The 21,505-nt window shown below is 35.2% G+C and overlaps 1 protein-coding gene across 4 annotated transcripts in view; it reads left to right on the top strand.

Annotated features, from left to right (window-relative positions):
- The first annotated feature begins 773 nt into the window (after positions 1–773).
- Positions 774–21,505, top strand: part of Calcrl (calcitonin receptor like receptor) — a 100,829-nt gene continuing 80,097 nt past the window's right edge. Inside the window, exons 1-2 of one of the 4 annotated variants that reach the window (XM_052724949.1) lie at positions 862–1,132; positions 19,729–19,796. The gene's annotated coding sequence lies outside the window, so the exon portion shown is untranslated. Of the gene's footprint in view, positions 795–861; positions 1,133–4,177; positions 4,243–19,728; positions 19,797–21,505 lie in introns of those variants that run through there. The other 3 variants (XM_052724950.1, XM_052724951.1, XM_052724948.1) reach the window with 3 other exon arrangements.

Raw genomic sequence — 21,505 nt, 5'->3', positions numbered from 1 at the left:
GTACTGTCTGGTTTCAGGAGTTATGATTATTCTCATAATAATCTCATAATTTATCATATTATATAAAACACAACTAACAAATATACCTCAGGTTTACAGTTTTTCCCTGCTTATACTCAACGATTTCTTAAAATATGATACAATTATGTTTAGAGGTAAGACTTTCAGGAAAAAATTAAAGTTCATTTACTATATAAAATTATTCCATCGTATCATGTTAGAAAATAGCCACATTTTCTCTAAGGTTATTTTGAGATAAAATAATATAATGTTTAGGTTATATACAGTGACATAATTACATCAAATATTTAAAAATATATGCATTGATTTTATACTCTATACACAAATTGGCTTTATGATACATACACATATACTTATGTCATGAGTGAGTAAAAGGAATTTTTAGAAAGGACAGGCTGAAGTTTCTTCATCTCCTCATGCAAAATTGATTGTGGAATTGGATCATGTATCAGTGCTCCAAATTATTGAGTCTGAAGTAATTCTGATGCTCATAATTCCATGTACCTTTGAGAAGAAAGATGTGACAGATAACAGTGTTACTGTTTGTTCTGAGAACTCTAATTCAACACACACACACACCCCTAACTCCTTTGATTCTTTTACACTCAGATCGCCTTCAAATCACAGTCAGCAAGTTCTAACAACTCAGTCTAGGTGAAAGCCAGCCAGCTTTTGCTGGTAACAATGTGTTCATACAGCAAAGGATCTCTGTCTGTTCAGGCTGCTTCTTGCTCTTGTCAGAGTGAGAAGGGAGTTATTGCTGCTTTCCTGGGGTAAGCTATTTGAGAAAGAAAGTAACCTAACACTAATGGCAGGCGGGGCGGGGTGATGTAACAGGAAGCGGTGATGTTTCCCTTCTGCGGCTGATCACTTACAATCTGACAACACTCCCCATCTACTCAGAGCAAGTCCGGCTCTCTCCCGCGGTGAAGTCCTGCCCTAGACCATCAGGCTCGGTTGCTGGAGCTCACCCTGCCTGCAGGACCACATTGCAAGGCTTAGACTTTTCCGCACTTCATCTGGGGTGGGAAACTCTCTCCTGTGGGATCTCAGAAAATCCAATTCCCTTCTGAGACCGTTTCCCACAGAATTTCCTTAGGAGCTGTGCTGGGTAAGTGTATTATTCAAAAATATTTATTCTCAGTAAAATTCTCAGGTAGTTTGGCAGTGTTTCTATCAAGAATTTAGTAAGTGGCATTGAAATGATGTTGAAACTGCCTTTTTTATGCTACATAGGGAACTAGAGAGTCTGACTCCAGAGTGCATGCAGAATCTATTACTAGTGTATAAGAGTATTTACAGTGGTATTTAGAAAATAAAATTACCAACTAATAACAACGTGAATGGACTGAAAGGCAAATTTCTGAACAAATATTTTAATCCGGAAACAATACCGTTTACATTAGTTCTACTCTTAACTAAATTCAGTCCCGGCAGCTGGAAAGCATCTGCCCCTCAGGAAGGGTCTTTACATTTTCCACTTAATCAGTATTCTAAGGAAGGAGCGGCAGAAGACTCTCGGGGTCCAAGAGTCTTCCTGTGTGGCTGCACACAAAGCAGGACTGAAAGAAAAGCCCCCAGCTTGGACTTCTGTTTGCCTCTCACTTCTATTTACATTGACATCTCTACCTAACCAAAGGGATTCTCATTGTTCTTTGTTGCCAGATATGTGTAAATACCGTTGTTTTGTTTTGCTTTGTTCTTTTTTCAATATTGTTTGTTTGTGTTTGTTTTTTGGAGGGGGTATTCCTGAACTGTTTCCACTGTATTTAGATCATGGGTGTTTTACAAGTAAGGAAAGAAAAACAAAAAAACAAAACAAAACAAAACTCAACAAGACAAAACCCAAGCTGCCCAGTGCTGTTAAGGAAATGTAGCGATTTCTGCATTACTTCATGGTTTTTCAACTTTGAAGCTTAAGAGTTGTGTAACTTCAACTGTCTTTCTGCAAACTTGCAGGGAGACTATGGTAGGAGCTCCCAATAGACACAAAAACACAGTGATATGACAAGTGTACTAACTCATAGACAGTTAGCTTTAAACTAGGTATTCAAAGAAGCATTTCTAGAACAACGCTGTGATGAAACATCTGTAAATGAAACATCTGTAATGCTCTATCCCGCAGTACAGACTGTCCTGAGAATGAAATGCCTAGTTAACAAGTGTTGTTACAGAGGCATTGCAAATTATTGCTAGGGGATGTAAGACATCAGATTTTGGTTCAAATTGTGTTTATTAGCATAATTATTGAATTCTATGTTTTCCTACTTAAATGAAATTCTACAGTACTGAGATGCCTTTCAGTGCTAGCTAGCATTCTGACCACAGTCACCCGTGGTCTGGCAAACAAACAGTATATTACAAACTCATCCTAAGGAACTCCTCAGTGATTTTTGGCTCTGTTCCCATATGTGTTTTTCAATGTAATGGAAACATTAATTCATACACTTGCAATTTTAAAAGCATTGCGGCTGATTTATGTTTTCAGTTTTTTTTAAATTATTATACCACTGAGTTCTCAGCTGTGTAGAAATGGATAAGGTGTTTTTAAGATATGACTTTTTACAACTACTCATTAAGTAATTGGAGAAAGAAGTGAAGTCAACCCATTAAATAATCTAATGTCATATAGTAACAGAAATTGAAAAGCATTATTCTAAGCCAGATTATTTTCTGAAATTAGGTATTATATTATTAAAATATTGTAAATTAGTAACTCCACAAACTCTTCTGATTTTTGTTCAATTAACACTTCAAAACACACAATCACCTTGTAAAATTTATTTAAATATCCTCATCTATATTAACAGCATTGTTTAAAACAATCTTTGTCACCAAAAACCATGACAGAAAAGTGCCAGACAATGAATGTTGGTGGTCATTAGGCACAGACACTATTTGAGTTAATAACTGGGAGATTAAAATAAGAATTGATATCATTCTAGAATAAATGTGGCTTTAAAATGAATAAATAAATGTCTGAGAAGTAAACTATGTTTTATTATGTTACTTTAACTTTACAGGAGATATTCCTTTTAGCATCATAAAATCAATGCATATGGTCTTAGACAAGTCCTAAACATGTCAAATAAAATACAGAATTCAAAAGTGTCATGTCTCATGTGATCTGAAATACCATTTACCTAAATTGTTCTATTTGTAAAGCAGTGTATTTAGATGGCTGTTTGCAGCTAGTACAACAATAGCGTGTTACCAGTTTTATCTCTGCTTATATTTTGATAGTAACTATTTATTCAGAATTGTTGGTAAATTTTACAGATAAATTAATACAGTTACCTTTAAAGAATTAAAATAGGTATTCACTGAACAAAATGTAGTTCATGCTTTATGCATGACTTTGATTGACTTTAGTAAAACTGATTCTGCTTTTAGAGGTACGATGATGTCACCTTTCCAGAATTCAGATAAAGCCCAAGTATCTAATTCCCTGTTTTTGTTTGGGATTTAGGAAAGCTTCTAAAGCATTAACATAAGTCATATCTTACAGCGGAGTTAAGGGAAGACAGGGGTCAAGTCTGTAGTACAGCTTAACTCCTGACCCATTCAGAATTCACTCACAATGAAGATGAGTGAATAGCACACAACCCATGAGAGAAGAAACGTCTCTGGGCCCGGTTTGAAAGTCTGGTCTGTGGGTGGACTTTAAACATGAGTTATTTTTTTTAATGTAATCTTTTTCTACAAAGAACTATACTACAATATTAAATCATTAAAAAAACTTATTTAATATGTGAAAGTATTCCAATGGAATTGTGTAGAGACAAACTTTGCAAAACTACAAAGAAGGTCTGCACCCTGACTAGGGGTGTCAATCCTTTCCCCATTTACTCGTGTGGAAATTCTCTTCCTGCCCCAAATCTTTCACCGACTCCCAGTATCTGTGGTTTACCCATTTCAATTCTTAGGTAACTAGAGAAAGAAGTGGAAACAGCACATTAAATAACTCAATGTTTTTATTGCTTTTAAATTCGTGTGTAACTTTGAATGTATATGATCATAGTTGACTATTAAGTGGAACAATAGGTAGAATACAATTAACTGCAAAACTTGGAGAATAAATATGAAGTCATGCTTAAGGAAAAGTGAAAAACATGTGAACTACATATCTAATCATACTATAATATTCATTTGACAGAAAGAAATATATTTTTATATGCTGTTACAATTCTCAGGAAAGCAGAAATTCCTCAATAAATCCAGGTGATTATTTTTTCATGTGTAATTAGTATTATAATATTTGTCAGTAAATTAGTTTAAGACAAATAATCTCAACACTTTTTAAATTAATTCAGCTTTTAAATTAATGAATTATTTAAAAAAAAAGAAAAAAATTAATTTTTAAGGACAAGTTAAACATTTTACTCCCAGCCAGACAGAGGTGGCACACTCCTTTAATCCCAGCACTTGGGAGGCAGAGGCAGGCAGATCTCTGTGAGTTCAAGGACAACTTCGTCTACATAGTGAGTTCAAGGACAGCCAGGGCTATGCAGAGAAACCCTGTGTAAAAAACCAAAACCAAACCAAACCAAAATAAAAACCCCAGCTACCACTACTACCACCACCACCACAAAATCCTAAAACCCAACAACAACAACAAAAATTTTAATCTCTAGTATTATTAAATAAAATTATCACTGGCCATGAACTGAGTTAGGGTCTCCTAGTTTGCTAGAATTATTATCACATGATAAATTTTATTTTTACAGAACACATTTCTTTCATTTTTCTTCAGTTAGCTTCTTTATGTAACACTATATTATGTAACATGAACACATTAATATACCATTCGCAAATATGGTCAAAATAGTGTATTAAGGTTTTTAAAAGTAAAGGAGTTTAATCCATACATGGTTTTAATAAATATGTGTCATTTTTCTGCCTTCTAGTCAATTAAAAGTACAAAATATCAAACTCACCTAAAGTGACATAAGCCAAAGAAACAGAATAATAAATTAACCAATTACTTAATAATCTTATGATATTCGAGTTATAACTTTTTATTTTATTGCTGTCTTTAGGTGGAACCTGTTTTTAAGAGAACTCTCGCTCCCCTTAACACTATACCATTTTTTTTGAACTAAAAGCAACTACCTTTCTAGAGCACACATGATTGTAAGAAACCTTATCATTATTACTGTATTCAGGCTTAACCTGAGTTAACTGTGTTTAACCTGAGTCCAGTTGTATTTTGCAGAAAAACTCTAGTAAATCTTCAAGCTGCATTTAGAATATTAAATAAGCAGGAGGTTGGTTTGCAAGAGTGTTCTTACTACGCCTTAGTTCCCTGGAAGACCCTTTATGTGCTCTTGAGTAGATAGGGCTGACTTTAACAATGAAAACTAGTATAAATTTGTCTTATATCCAGACACTAACCTGAGACTGATAGTTATGCAGTTATTTTGTGCATATCTAACTCAATTTAGCCTACCTTCTAAGTATAATTTGAATGAAAAATTGAGACTTTGGCCAAAGTATCAGGGAGGAATGAATACATTCATTTTAAAATAGGAAATGATAATTAAAGTTGTGAAAAATAATTTCATCAGTACAAAATTGTTATTAATAATTCTTCAGCTATTTTTTTATTATGAGAGGCAAAAGAGATACCTGTTTAGCTTAATAAATGGAAACCTAATATTAGAATAACAGGTTTAGTATTTAATAAGACAGGCTACCTATGTGCGCTCCTTCAAGAACTTAATTTCAATAAAATTTATATTTTAAAGACCTTTGTAAGGACATTCCAAAAGGCTTTATTGGCTAAGAGGAACAACTTATACAATTGCTTTAGAAATTCTGATATGTTATCTTCACACATCCAGCCTAGTAGACTCTATCTAGCCCTACAACATCCACATGTGAATCTCAAGTTTACCACTTGCTAGTTTTCCTTCATTATCTATAAATATCTATAAATATCACTATGTGTGATATTCATACTGCTTTGTAAGGTTTAGTGTGAAGTATGTGAGAAAACACATGGAACATGTTTAGCGGAATATTTGCATACAAGTAGATGCTCAATATATTTCACAGATCATCAGGTCTTTTTGAAATACAACCGAAGCCATAATGTGTATCCGTCCAAAAGTTTATTCTTAAAACCAACATTTAGACGATGAAAATACCATCTACTCCTATGAGCAAGCGTAATTTGCAACTGTAGTGCTCAAAGTGATAATCCTTCTGTCCTCATGTAACACGTAGCAGAGCAAAGTCTTGATTACTGTTTCTACATACACTTAGAATTCAGCAAGGCCCGAAGCCTTGTCTGTGTAATACCAGCACTTACAGAGCAGAGGCAGGAGGATTACCCCAGTTCAGAGGCCAGCTTGGGCTACTGATCAGCTCTAGGATAGCCTGGGCTGCAGAGTGAGATGCTGTCTAACGTAAGTCAATAAATAAATGTCAAGAACATTTTAGTTGTGAATACTATGACAGCCACAGGAGCTTAAAATAAAAAGGATATTGAGAATGATCCAACAAACTCAATTTATGTAGTTTAAAGTCTTTTTTGGTTATTAGGGTTTTTAGGCTGTCTTAGAGTGGATACTTCTAATTACTTTTTAATGGTAAACACATGTTTTCTCATGTATTAAAATCTCTCAAGAATACCTGTGCAAGAAGATGGAAAAACACATTTAGATTATGAAAGGATTGAAGATAAGAGTTTGCTTTTGAGTATTTGTGGATTATGACCTTCTTGAGAATGTAATAGAAACTGAAAACACTTTCTGAAGAGATAATAAACATGCAAATAAACTTCACTCACAGAGATACCTTTTTTAATGTAATTGCATGGAATTCATAGGACTTCCTGTTTGATGGAGCTTGCTTTCCTGACTTACCTCTACAGAGGGGCTTTCACATTTGCTTTTCTGTCCAGATTAAAATCTCCTGTCGTGGTGGGGCACTCTGAGGAAGAAATCGTTCTTTTTGTTCTTCACATCATGGTTTACTCCCACAGGAAACACCTCTGTTATAACTCATTTGACTATATAGTTATTTCTATTAAGAAAATACTAGGATTAAACTGTGTGGCATTGACAGAGGGATTAAAGAAAAGGAAATTTCACTGTTAAAGTATGAAAGGTTAAAGCTGTTTTAGAATTCCCCAACAAAGATGCATATAATGTGAGTGGTGTAGAATGCGTTAGATTGGCCTTTATTTCAGAGTGACCACCTTCTAATGTTTCACCTACAGTCCACAGCTGTCCAAATTAATGCATAGATGCAGAAAATGTCTGACACACCAGGCTCTGATACTTTAGGCAAGACCACACTTATACAACTGACCACTGATCTTGTGACAAAATGAAGAAAGTAGACACATATTGAGTAATGATGACAGCAGCATATATTGAGTTCATACCTCTACCTGAATTACTTGTCTGTTGCCCAAAACAGAGGCCCTGTTTCATGTGTCTTTAAAAACCAATATAGGGGGCTGGAGAGATGGCTCAGAGGTTAAGAGCACTGGTTGCTCTTCCAGAGGACCTGGGTTCAATCCCCAGTACCCACATGGCAAGTCATAAATATCTGTAACTCCAGTTCCAGGTGATCTGACACCCTCACATCAATGCACATAAAATAAAATTAAATAAATTATTAAACAAACAAACAAACAACCCAATATAGGACTTTCCGCGTGATATGGACTTGCTAAGTTGAAAACCAGGTTGACAACTCTTTGTTAATCTTGATGTATTTTATTTGGATGGAATTTTGTTCTTTAAACACTAATATGTACTAACTATGATTAAACTATGTATCATTGTATTATGATCATTTTAAGACTGAAAACATGGAATATAGCATTGTAAAATCATTTGTAAAGTATGTAACTAAGGAAAATCATGAGAAATTGAAATAACTAAAAATGAGACAAACGTTGAGATAATTAAGGTTTCAACACTATCCATTGCGTTGTTGAGAATCTTACTATTTGATCAGATCTCATTGGAAAGCCTTCCTCTTCAAATTGTTGAAGTCAAACAGTTTTCAAAGTTTTATTCTTAAGAAAATTGTTTTTTTTAAATAAAACCAACATGCCCATATTTAATAACTCATACTTTATCCAACCTAGTTCTAGAAGTATATGCATTAGTTCACAATGCATATAATAAAATTAACAGGGTTTATGTTTGAGTTTGGCAAATTTTTAAGAATACTCACTAAATGTATAGTTTTCAAACTGACACTAAAAGTCAAGTGAATTTACTAAGTGCTGAACTTCAGTATTTTAAGGACCATGTTTTCCAACTCTTTCATATGACGTGTAACTTCTGAAGTTGCAGACCTGAATACACTTACGAAACCTACTTAAATGGACTCTTCCTAATTCAGAGATAGTAAACAGCCACCCGATGCTGTGTTTCCTCAGAGGGCTTTGTTAAGTCTAGAGTTTGTGCTTTGAGGAAAAGAACCTAGACCGGTCCACTCAGAGAAGAGTCAGCTCCACCTAGATTAACTTCAAATATTGTTCCACATCTGAACAGATACTTTCCAAAAATCTAACAGCATCTCAATCTTAGAACGGGAAAAATTATTGAAGTATAACATATGAGCTTTTCTATCTGGACATATGTCATAATGTATCCATTCCAAATAAAAAAACTATTTGAAATAAAATTAAATTTGTATAAACACCAAACATCATTTTGTACCATGTTATGGATAGATGTTTATGACAGAACTCAATGAGGGATGTCTTACTGGAGTAAACTGGGAGAGGAAGACTCTTTTCCTGTTCATCACAGATGCATCGCTGCAGCCTCTGGTTGCGAACACTAACCCCTCTCCTCTCATTCATGAGTACAGGATTCTTTCCACACACGCCTCAGTGTTCCTTATTTCCTTTGTGAAGCTCCCCAGCTCTGGAAAATTGACTTAATGCTGGTACTTCTAATATAAATCAGCATGAATTAAAGGGAGATAAGTGTGCTATCTAGCTTTCCACATATTTCTTTTAATGAACATAAATGTTCTCCTCCCAGACATCAACAGCCAAAGTTCCTCACCTCCCTGTAGTGTGACTCATTATAGCCATTTTGTGTGAACTCTGCCCAAGTCACTACTTAAAACCAACCTATGCTTGCCCACTACTGTCCTTTCATGCTTTTCAACTATGTAGCACGGCCTGGACTCTTCCTATAGTATAAGCATCTTGCACCAATGCTTATAATATAAGCATCTTGCAACAAACAATCTACTGTAATTTATATAATTGCTATACTTGTTTTGAATTTTGTCTATTCCTCTAACATGTTTCTTTTTTGTGTACAAAGGCATTTCACTAACTTTCTAAACTTTTCTAGGAATGTCTGAATGTCATAGATGCTTAAGGTTGCTCGATAAAAGATTAAATGAATGGATTTTATACACTGGACTCTAGGCCACAGAAAATTGCACAGTGACCTCCTGGTTTCAGATGCTGGAGCTTCAGCTCTGAATGTGTTAGAATCTTTGCACATGTCCCAAGAGAAAATGTCCAGAAACCAATGACTCTTTTATTATTCTCAGGTTAATCTAACGTTTATTCCAACACTGTCTTTGTGGGGGAAATAAACTGGTAAAGTTTCTGTGATGAGCTTGGTGTTCAGGTTTCACTGAATTCCAAGCAATGACCCTTCTTCCATCTAGTATAAATAAGAACAGAGCCCAGTATTTTGACACAAAGTGTTGAAGTCTTTCCACAAGAGGCCCAACAATGGCTGAAACTGGCAGAATTATTGTTGAAACTGGCAAACTTGCCAACTGTTGGCTCCTGACAAAGCCTTACTCCATTACTTATTGCCTTTCTGGACAATGGAGCTAGGTCGTCTACAAAAGCTAAAAGCTTAGCCGTGGAGATGAAAGAAAGTAAATCAAGCATTTAAAAAGATCACAAGTGGGAGAATGCAAATTTGGTTTAATAACAAAAAAAGTTTAGTAGGCATTGAGTTACATCCCTGTCCTCTGTAAGTCATTAAGCTTTTTAATGCCAATCAACAAGTATTTAATAAAAACTGTGAAAAGAATGCTAACTGTCAATGTCCTTCATATGTGCACAGTTTTGTAGGTATATTAAACTTAAAGACAAAACACTATTTTATAAACTCAGAATATGTATTTATATGTACAGAAAGATTCTGATACACACACACACACACACACCACACACACACACACACACACACACACACACACACACACACACAGAGAGAGAGAGAGAGAGAGAGAGAGAGAGAGAGAGATGCTTAAATAAAATCTTGATCTGTCACAATGCTCCATGTTTGACTATCACCAAATGTATCTTTTTTAAAAAGGCTTATTTATTTATTTTATGTGCATTGGTGTTTTGCCTGCATGTATGCCTGCATGAGGGTGTCAGGTACCCTGGAACTGGAGTTACAAACAGTTGTGAGCTGCCATATGGGTACTGGGAATTGAACCCAGGTCCTCTGGAGGAGCAGCTAGTGCTCTTAATCACTGAGCCATTTCTCTAGCCACCCCCAAAGGTATCTTTTGAGTTGATAAAATTCGCAAGTTATAACAATAATAACCAATTTTTTTGTAATTTACATTCCCCATCTGCTTGAGCATCATAGACCTAACCATTCATTCGTGAAGAAATATCACAGAGATGTTCACTGAGACCAGATATTTATATAATTCAGAAATACAATAATATTGGGGAGGATAAAGAGTGGTGTCTATTGTATTTGGATATATATAATGTATATTCAGAGCATAATGAATGAAATATATATGTATCATAGTTCCTATTTTACCCTATTTTCTAGTAGCAATAATGACTAAATTTTTAAACCATAAGCAATGAACTGCGTTGTACTCATTATACTCTATACTGCTGAAGTACTGCTAAAAATCAAAATTAAAATGACTTCTTGTTGCCCTTCTTTTCTGTCATTTTGCTCTTAAACTTTCTGAATTTATTTGAAGGGGTCATTATTAAGTACTGTATTTATGATTAAATTATTATCATAAAGAATAGAGAGAATCATGCCTTAACTTTTGAAATTTAATCTTCATTTAATGTGTTTCTAGAATGCAAAGATTTCTGTTTGCTTTTATTTTGTAGTTTTCATGAATAATGTATCCTAAGAGCATAAGTGCTGAAACATATGATAAACAGGACAATGCAATGCTGTGCAGGGCATTTTCTTCATTCCAGGTAGCACATACCAGGAAATAATAAAGTAATGTGGCATCAATAGCATTTTTAAAAAGACAAAATAGCAATAATTTCTAACAGGTGGATTTGATTAAACTGTGCAAAGGGCACTTAAAAAATAAATTACCCATAGGAAAATAAACACTTCAGTGAAATTTCAAATCAAGTACTTTTGAGTGCAAAAAGGATTAATTTCTCAATTGCAGAGCCCACTTCACTTTCTCAAGCTAGCACCAATCTCTTGGGTGACAAGTTTCCCATGTATTCTCGTTCAGAAAAACATTGTGCCAAAATAATTATTCTTTTTCATCTAGATTCAGCAGAAGCAACAAATGCTTTTGAGAGCCTCTAACAGAATACTACTTATAGGTTGACTACGCTCTATTAAAACATTTAATACTACATTACACCTGTGAAATTTGCTGTGCATTTTGAATAGTTCAATAATTACTGCAGTTTGCTCTTCATTGTATAGAGAAACTTTGGTACCGCATAGGGAGGATGGTAAATCACATGGTACAGCATGCTTTGACTCTTCTGTGTGCTGGTCTCCCTTTACTCTGTGAAGCATCTCCCTGCGAGCGATTGGCACCAGTGACTGAATAACTGCCTACGAAGTGAAATAGTATCTGAACCAATTTTGTAATTCACGATGTTACCTACAAACAATTGTTACTTATTATATTTGATGAGTCATTTCAAAGAGCTCCTGTTGAGAATTACTCACTTCAGAAAGTTCTAGAAAAGCATTTTTTTGTTGTTGTTGTTTTGAGACAGGGTTTCTCTGTATAGCTTTGGCTGTCCTGGAACTCACTTTGTAGACCATGCTGGCCTCGAATTCATAGAGATCCACCTGTCTCTGCCTCCCAAGTGCTGGGATTAAAGGTGTGGGCCACCACTGCCCGGATTAGAAAAAGCATTTGAAGCTGGGCGGTGGTGGCTCACGCCTTTAATCCCAGCACTTGGGAGGCAGAGCCAGGTGGATCTCTGTGAGTTCGAGGCCAACCTGGGCTACAGGGTGAGTCCCAGCCAAGGTGCAAAGCTACACAGGGAAACCCTGTCTCGAAAAACCATAAAAAAAAAGAAAGAAAAAGCATTTGTATGTATCATAGTTTGGTCAAATATTTTAAAACTCATAAACATTTAACATAACTCAAAGTGTTTCACTTTTGAGGAAATCCAGAGTATCACACTTGCTACAAGTAGCAATGTGAAAGAAAAGCTTGGAGACTTGTGTAGAAGTTGATGAAAAGAAATGAAAAGAGCAAAATTAAAGAGGGAGGCACTACTCAGAACACCTCACCTAAATTAACAGTAATTATTAATGACTAAGTGAAAAGTCTGATATAAAATCAAGTCAGGAATAAAATTTGAAAGTAAAAGGGACTATAAAAGACAAGAGCAACACTAAATGAACTCAGCAGGTTGAATTTATACATTTAAATGTGTATGCATAGTGTGTGTGTGTGTGTGTGTGTGTGTGTGTGTGTGTGTGTGTGTGTGTGTGTAGCAATGCTAATCAAAGAATAAGAAGCCATGCATTTGAGACTGAATGGAGGGAATGTGGAAGGAGTTGTAGTGATAAAAGAGAGGGGGAATGGTGTAAATACAATACTCATATATGAGACTCAAAAACTAAATGAATTCATTAAAAAAAGAGAGGAAGATTGAATTAAATGAGCAAAATAACAGGATAAAATAAGAAGCTAGACCAGATAATAAGCTGGCTCAGTAAGACATATTTTATTTGCCACAATCACAATAAAATAAAAATCCAATCTCAAAGCATGTCATTTAAAATGGGGATATACTAGGTACATGACCATGGATGATAGACCCTGCAAAGTGTACTTTTTTAATTAATAAGTAAATCTAAAATTGTGTTGGGAAAAAAACCTTTGTCTTATGTTTTTGGGTACTTGGAGTTAATGGTTAAGCCTAGAGTTACTATCTGAGATAAGCTCTGAGAAGTGCCTATTAAGTTGTGAAAAGCAAATAGATTTACTGTCTTCTTGTTCTAAGAATTGAACTCAATTGGTCAAGACAATGGCTCCACTTCTGTGTGGTGGTATCTTAGACCTAAACTGTTGACACGTTCCAGGTTCTTGGGATAGTTTCTGAATAGACAGTAATCACACTGGAAGGATCAGGGTTATTTGGTAAAATTTAAGTCCTTTTCACCAAGCCTATCAGACAGTATGAGGTGGTTCAACACAGCCAGAAGTAATGCATTGGTTTCCCAGTGTACTCTGCAAGTGTTCTCTTTACTGGTGTCCTGCTGATCGTGAGAATATGCTGTATGGATATATTAGGTTCAAGCTCACAATAACAGCACAGGAGGGTAAACAAGACATATGTTTAAATTAAGTGATCATCTTTTAAAAAAACTACCAAACTCTAAGCATTCACACTGAAATCTGAAAAAAAAAAGATATATGCAAGACTTTCTTTTTTAAGCCTTAGCTCCGAATAAGTAGCATTGTTAGAAATTCTATTCAGAGGTACATTTTCCCTCTACGAATCACTATAACTTACAAGTATCAGAAACTTGCTATTAATTCAAACTACAGCTTTTCTGCTTTCACTGGACTCAGGAGTAATCATTCATACACACATACACAGGTACACACACAGAAGCATGCACACAATAGGACATACACACACATGCATGCATACACACATGCACTTACATATGCACACACACAAACACACTTGAAAACATACATTAACTCAAGGGCTTTCCTTTCTTTCTTTCTTTCTTTCTTTTTTTTTTTTACCATTTTAAAAAACAAAAATAAAACATAAGTTAAAACAAAAAACAATAACAAGATTGGACACGGCAAACCAATAGAAGGAAAAGAGCCCCAAGAGAAGGCACAAGAATCAGATACCCACTCACTCACACACTCAGAAGTCCTATAAAAATACTAAGCTGAGAGCTATAATATATACACAGAGGACCTAGTGTAGAACTCTGTTGGCCCTGTGCTTGCTGCTTCAGTCTGTGAGTTCATAGGAGTTTTGTTCAGTTGATTCAGAGAGCCTTGTTCTCCTGGAGTCCTCCATCCCCTCTGGCTCTTACACTCTGTTTCCTCTTCCACAGAGTTCCCTGAGCTCTGAGGGGAGGCATTTGATGGAGACATCCCATTTAGAACTATGTGTTCCAAGGTCTCTCTCTCTCTCTCTCTCTCTCTCTCTCTCTCTCTCTCTCTCTCTCCATATATATATATATATGTGTGTGTGTGTGTGTGTGTGTGTGTGTGTGTGTGTGTGTGTGTGTGTGTGTAATGTCTGACTGTGGGTCTCTGTATTTGTTCCCATCTGCTGCAGGAGGAAGCTTCTCTGATGATGGCTGAGTAAGGCATTGATCTATGAGTACAGCAGAATATTATTAGGAGTCATTTTATTGTTACTATTTTTTTGGACCAGTAGTACTTGGTTTTACCCTAGGTCTCTGGGATATCTAGTCTTTGGTTCTTTGTCACTCAAGAAGTGTTTGGTATGGGTTCCATCTTGTGGAGTGGGTCTTAAGTCAAACAGGGGTAATCAGACATTGGTTGGTTAGATTCAAGGATTTTTCATCATTAGTTACCTAAAATTCCATCACTAGTTTCCTAGAGGACTCAGAAAAAAAGTATGATGTAGATTTTTAAAAACAAAATCAGATGGCTAGAATCAGTCAAATAAATCATTCTCATTAAATTTCTAGTATACATTTTTTTCATTTAACAATACTTGTGAACTCCCATGAAAATTCTAATATTTTGACTGTAAAAGGAAGAAAAAATTTCAAATTGGATTGTACTATGAGAGTCAAAGCCTTCTCCCCTGTATTCTCATCATACTGTGGTGGTATTGTGTTCCTCAATAATGTGCACCCTAACAAACTTGTTTGGGGTCAGAGAACAGAACAGCCACAAGATATAGAGGACAGAAAACACTGGCACACATACCTTTAATCCTAGCATTCTGGAGGCAGAGATCCATCCGGATCTCTATGAGTTCAAAGACACACTGGAAACAGCCAGGCATGGTGACACACGCCTTTAATCCCAGGAAGTGAAGGCAGGAAGCAGAAAGGTATGTAAGTGAGGATCAGGAACTGGAGCCGGTTAAATTTTTAGGCTTTTAGCAGCAGTTCAGCTGAGATCCATTTTGATGAGGGCACAGAGGCTTCCAGTTTGAGGAAACAAGATCAGCTGAGGAATTCAAGAGGTGAGGTGGCTGTGGCTTGTTCTGCTTCTCTGATCTCCCAGCATTCATTCCAATAACTGGCATTGGGTTTGTTTTTATTAATAAGACCTTCTAACAATTCGTGCTACGTCATACACTATACTTCTATGTTTTGACTTAAAGATTCAAAATGCACAATTCTAGACAGTCTTACTGTGTTGATACTCTACAGAGTTTACTCTCTAAACTTTGTATCTCACTTGCAGATTGTATCTATCATAAATTTAACACCCCTTTATTAGAACCTGGTTTGTCTGAGCATCAAGTTCTTGCCTAACTATTCACACATACAACCCCACCAGGTTCTAGATATTTGGAGATCACTTACTCCTGTTATGACTTTCTAATTAATATATTATTTATCTTTAATGTTTTGATTTTTACTGTATAAAAGTGCAATCATATTTTTTGTGTCAATTGCTTTTTTTTTTCCACATAGCATTGTGCTTTTTGAGGTAAATCACTCTTAGAGTGTGTTGTGTGATATATTATTTAACACTACTTCAGTATTCCATTGCATGAATGTGTCAGAATGCATTTATCCTTTCTCCTGCTGAGGAATGTTAGAATTGCTTCCAACATTTGACCTTTACAAGCAAGGAAGTTATAAACAGTTCCCCTACATATCTCCTTATACACCTGTATGAATTTCATATAGAAAAGATTTATAAAACATATTTCCAAGCAATCCATAGTGCTGACCCAATTTAAATTCTCAACAATAGTAAATGAGATATTTATTGCACCACAGCCTTTCCAAAACTGTGAATTGCTGTGAAACTTTCTAATTTCGCCAGTCTGGAGGGTGTAACTCAATATCACATTGTGGTTTTGATTTACATCTCTCTGGTCATGAATCATGGTGAATTTGCATGTAAAAAGAATAAAAATTTTCCTTTCAAACATTTGTTTCAAATTAGGTAATTGAAGTAGTCGATTTGGAGGAACTGTGACTAATCTACTTTTTGTGCATCATCTATCTATCTATCTATCTATCTATCTATCTATCTATCTATCTATCTATCTATCTCTCTCTCTCTCTCTCTATCTATCTGTCTGTCTATCATCTATCAATCATCTTTCTACTATCTATCTATCTATGTATCATTTGTCAATCATTGGCCTATGTATCATCTATCCTCTCTCTATATATTTAAATTCTATTAAATATTGAAAGTAAGCTATGGAGCTTACAAATCATCTGAATATGATGTATCTCTTTCCACACTGTTGTAATATTAACTTCTTATACATTAAAACATTATAGAAGGCACTGAGTTTGTGTCTTTCACATAAGTCATAATATGGCAACTACATAATTATCTTTATAACCATCAGTTGAGTTTATCTCGTTTGTTTCTTTAAGGCTTTGATTTCTACTTAATACAGTTAGGTGGAGGTTTATTTCTCTTTAGCTTAATTATTGACTATAGCAACCTTTCATGAAGAAAGCTTATTTGGTTATGTGTACATGCTCTATTTCTTTTCTATGTTCTCAAGATTTAGTTCATTTTAATTTAATTATCCAATCAATTTAGACATTCTGCTACTGAACAAAAGCAGTTGTTTCTTTCATTTTTATCTAGATATCTTATATTTCCATGAGGTTTGTATAATAATACTTCATATTGGATATTCATCTACTTTTACCACATTATTTGATACTATATGTTTTAATGTCTCTCTTATAAAATGAAAGTACCTGGTATCTCATACACTATAATTTTGTTAATATATGCAAGATATTTATCAACCAAAATTAACTCCATATTTTTTTTCATTGGATACCCTGTCTCCCTCTTGCACTTAAAAGCAACCTTGTGATTATACTTGGCTCACATAGGTAATCTAGGGAAAAAAAATCTCTTCGTTCCAAGGGTCATCTAACACAGCCCTTACTTTCATATGCATCTTTAATTCTCCTGTTTTGTGTGCTATAACATATTCACAGTTTCCAAAGATTAGATCAGGGCATCTTCAATGTTCCCACAATAGTTGTTGACTATGTGAACTGATGGATTAGTTCAATTAGATCATTTCACAATGCATACATATGTAAATATTATGTTGTACTGTAGAAAGACAAACATGGTATGTACTCACTCACAAGTGGATAATAGATGTAAAGCAAAGGATAAGCAGACAACAACCCACAGCTCCAGAGAAGCTAGCTAACAAGGAGGACCCTAAGAGGGACACATGGATGGCTTTGGGAAGGGGAAACAAAGGAGATCTCCATGAGTAAATTCAGGATGAGGGGGGCAATTAACTCCTTTTTTAATTTTATGATAACCAGTGTAATTGGTTTCATGACCTGATTACCCAAGGGTTTAAAATATTCTTCCATGGCCACTTTGACTGGGATTAAAAAAAATGAAAAATTTAGAATTATACTGAGAAAAAACACTGATGTCCCTCAGCTGTTTCTATTTCCAGTGGCATCTTCTAACAAGTCGGGAAAATATTCAAAATAAACTTCAACTTTGAACCTGCTGAATTCCATATGAGTGCCAATAAAGCCTGAGGCTGAAGAGTTTTTATTTTTTTCAAAAGCATTTTTAGAAAAATCCTGATTCTAGATTTAGACAGCTTTGGTTCACATCTAAATAAACCTATTTAATATAACCAGATCCTAATCCTAATAATAGCAATATTAGATTAAAATTATATATAGAAATTATGGAAACATGATACATTTTTCTTAATTATAGAGTAATATTACAAGATAATTAAAATAAATTTTTGTTCACAAAATACTTTATTGCTTTAAAAAAGAGACAGCTGACCCAAGCCAGTGGGAGCTCATGGACTCTGGGGAACATGCATGGAACCAAACTAGGCCCTTTGAATGTGGGTGACAGTTATGTGGCTAGATTTGTTTGGGGAGCCCCTGGCAGTGGGACCAGGATTTATCCCAGGTGCATGAACTGGATTTTTGGAACACATTCCCTAGGGTGAGATATCTTGCTCAGCCTTGACACAGCGGGGAGGGGCTTGGTCGTGCCTCAATTTGGTATGCCAGACTTTGTTGACTCCCCAAGGGAGTCCTTACCCTCTCTGAAGATTAGGGGAGGTGAGATTAGGGGAGGTGGGGGCATGGGGGAAGGGGGGGGAGGGGAAACTGGGATTGGTATGTAAAATGAAAAAAAAAACCTTTCTTTTTAAAATAAATAAATTTAAAAAATAAGCGAAATGAAAAATAGTCTTTCTTAATATGTTTGAATGCTCACATTAGCCCTTGTCTTGACTTTATAGAAATCCTTGACAATGACTTAGATGGTCATTAAAGCATAACAGTAGATTAATAGATCATAGGACAAAATCAACAAAAATCACAAAACACAAATTTGACATCTTGAAGTTCAGTAAATTTTAATACAGTGTGAATGTAAAGCAATGAAAACTATGTTATGATTTCATCTTACTTTCAACATTCACTCAAACTGGAAAGGTGTATATAAGCCAACATAAGTATTTGTTTTATTTAATACTACTAGATTCATTTATTACTAGCACTCTGTGTAAAAAGAGTTCAAGTTCATTTTTGACCCAGTAAGCCTTGGTGTTCTTCTTTGACTAGGTCTGTGACTCCCCCTTGCTTTTAACATTTCCACTCTGATGGTGCTAACCCTCAGAACCAGCCAACTCACTCTTGTCCTGGAACCGTTGATCAAGCCATCATTTGAGGACTAACCTTTCCCTAGGGCAGTCACAGCAGCCACCCTCCCCTTACAAAGTCCCTGCTTCTATGCCACCTCCTCAGAGACTTTTCAGACTGTCACAGTCTTCTCCTTTTATTTCCTTTATCTGCTTTTTTTTTCTTTGTCGCACTTATGACTGCTGGACATTTACATATCTAATTATTGGTAAGCTTTCACCTTAATAATTCCAGAAGGCCAGGGACTACGGTATCTTCAAGTTACAGAGCAAAGCTACACTTAAGCAGACTCCACCTCCTTCTAGTGCTAAGATCTCAAGCAATAGGAAACATCTGCATTCATGTTTTGTCCCCCAGTGACCCCATTATAAGGATATGTTGCCATGCTACAAAGCAAAACTTTTTTCTTTTAACTTCCAGGCTAGCTTATTGGTAACTTAAATGTGGCAGATATATCTCCTCCAAACCTCCAAACTTCCCTTTCAAACATACCATTTAAAATTGTAATTTTAACAGAGAAACACACTAGTTAGTATATGCTTTTAAATTAAGTTCTATAAAATTCCACTTTCTACTCATAATGTTACCAAATTCACAGGAATGTTCTTTTGTCATCCAGGGCCCTATGATGTTACACCAACAACTTGTGCTACCAACTGTCAAAACTTTGGATGGTCTAACACTCAGGTATTGCATATATTTCAACAAGATATTCAAAGTAACATGTTGGATTGCCAATAAAGTCAAGGATATTAAGAATATGTTAATTATAGGAACAAAACTTTACAGAGTAGTGTACAGCTAACTTTTAAATAAAAAGAAATCTTCAGTAGCAACCCAATAAATTACCGATAGGGGTAGAATTATGCACACCTATCAATTCAAAATTATTTTCTCAAGACATTGGGGAGTAGAATTAACTCTACAATTGTGTTTCTTTGGCCAGATGACTAGGAATAATAAGTTAATTTTGAATGTGTCCTATCAGGTTTTTTATTCTAGTGATTTAATGAGGTAAGCCATGCATATATATGTTTATCACATACTCTAGAGATGGTTATTAAGTGTTATAATGTGGCAAGGTTATTCATTTGAACACACTATCTTCTTTGTATAGAGTTCTTTGTTTTATTAGCCACATAATTGCTGTTACATTATGTGTGTATAAATGGGGTGAGATAAAAGTTTCTTATATTTAGAAAGTAGAAGATACTTTTTTAAAATAAATAAAAGAACAAGAATGTAGGGGGATGAGTTGTTTCAATATTTTTCAGTATTCCAGGTACTATTTTTAGGGATTTCCTAGAAAAGAGTGTGAACTTTATTCTGTCAAAAAGCAGCCAAGGGCATTTGTGCTTCTAGAAAGACAGATGTGTCCAGTCATTATAGTGCTATGGCAAAGAAAATAATTATGCTTCTATTGATACACGTGATAGTCCCCTCCCCACAATGCTTAATTAGATTTTCTTACCCTAACTTACTTTTGGGCTGAAAGGTTTTTTAATATTTCAATGATTTTTCCTGCTAAGGTATAATAATACTAATGAAAATAAACTGTGCTAATTTGTGTTATCTTAAACTCAAAGCTTCATGAGATGGTTCCTTTTTTTTCTGTTTTTAAGCTGTAGACTTTAAAAAGAATTCTCAAGTTATGCTGTTAGACCCCAAAATAGACCATCTGTAATAGTTCTTTGTCCCAGTGCCTGTCTTTGGGAACTCATCATTGTTCAGCTCTCTTATGTGTCAGTTTCCTCTGTGCATTACATTCCAGATGACTCACTGTTCCTCACAGCAAGGTTTTAATGCTCCAAATGCCTACATATATGTGACAGCTGCCCTTTTCTTCCTGACATTTTCCAAGTGATGTTCTGCCAAATCGCTTCTTATAACACTCCCATTTGCTTCATATAGATAGGGAGGGACGAATCTATAACAAAAGAATTTTTTTAATAGGAAAGAACTGGCTTTGGTTTCCCAGTGTGTGTATCCATCATAATTTGATGTCGAAGAAGATTATATAATATTTTAGAATATCATTCCAACGTGCAAATTGTAGTGTATATTTAGTAGTTTGGAAGAGCTGCAATAAAAGGTTTAGATTTAAACGGCTGTCTCTTCAGTTGATTCATCTCACATGACTTATTGAGCATGAATCAGACTCTCTCTCTCTCTCTCTCTCTCTCTCTCTCTCTCGTGTGTGCGTGTGTGTGTGTGTGTGTGTGTGTGTGTGTGTGTGTGTGTGTGTGTGTATGTGAAGCTATTTGGTGTCTTTGTAATTATTTTTATTTCTAACAATTAAGTTTAAAGTGCAAATACATTTAAATTCCATTAAGAAATGGGTTCACAAAATCATTCCCATGGAGATGTAACACCTAACTAGAAGTAGCAACAGCCTT

This window comes from Peromyscus californicus, unplaced genomic scaffold, assembly GCF_007827085.1.
Source record: "Peromyscus californicus insignis strain IS unplaced genomic scaffold, ASM782708v3 Scaffold_7__1_contigs__length_154581171, whole genome shotgun sequence".
Taxonomy (NCBI): domain Eukaryota; kingdom Metazoa; phylum Chordata; class Mammalia; order Rodentia; family Cricetidae; genus Peromyscus; species Peromyscus californicus.
The sequence above is the reverse complement of the archived record's forward strand: the minus strand, read 5'-3'. Positions and strand labels throughout refer to the sequence as shown.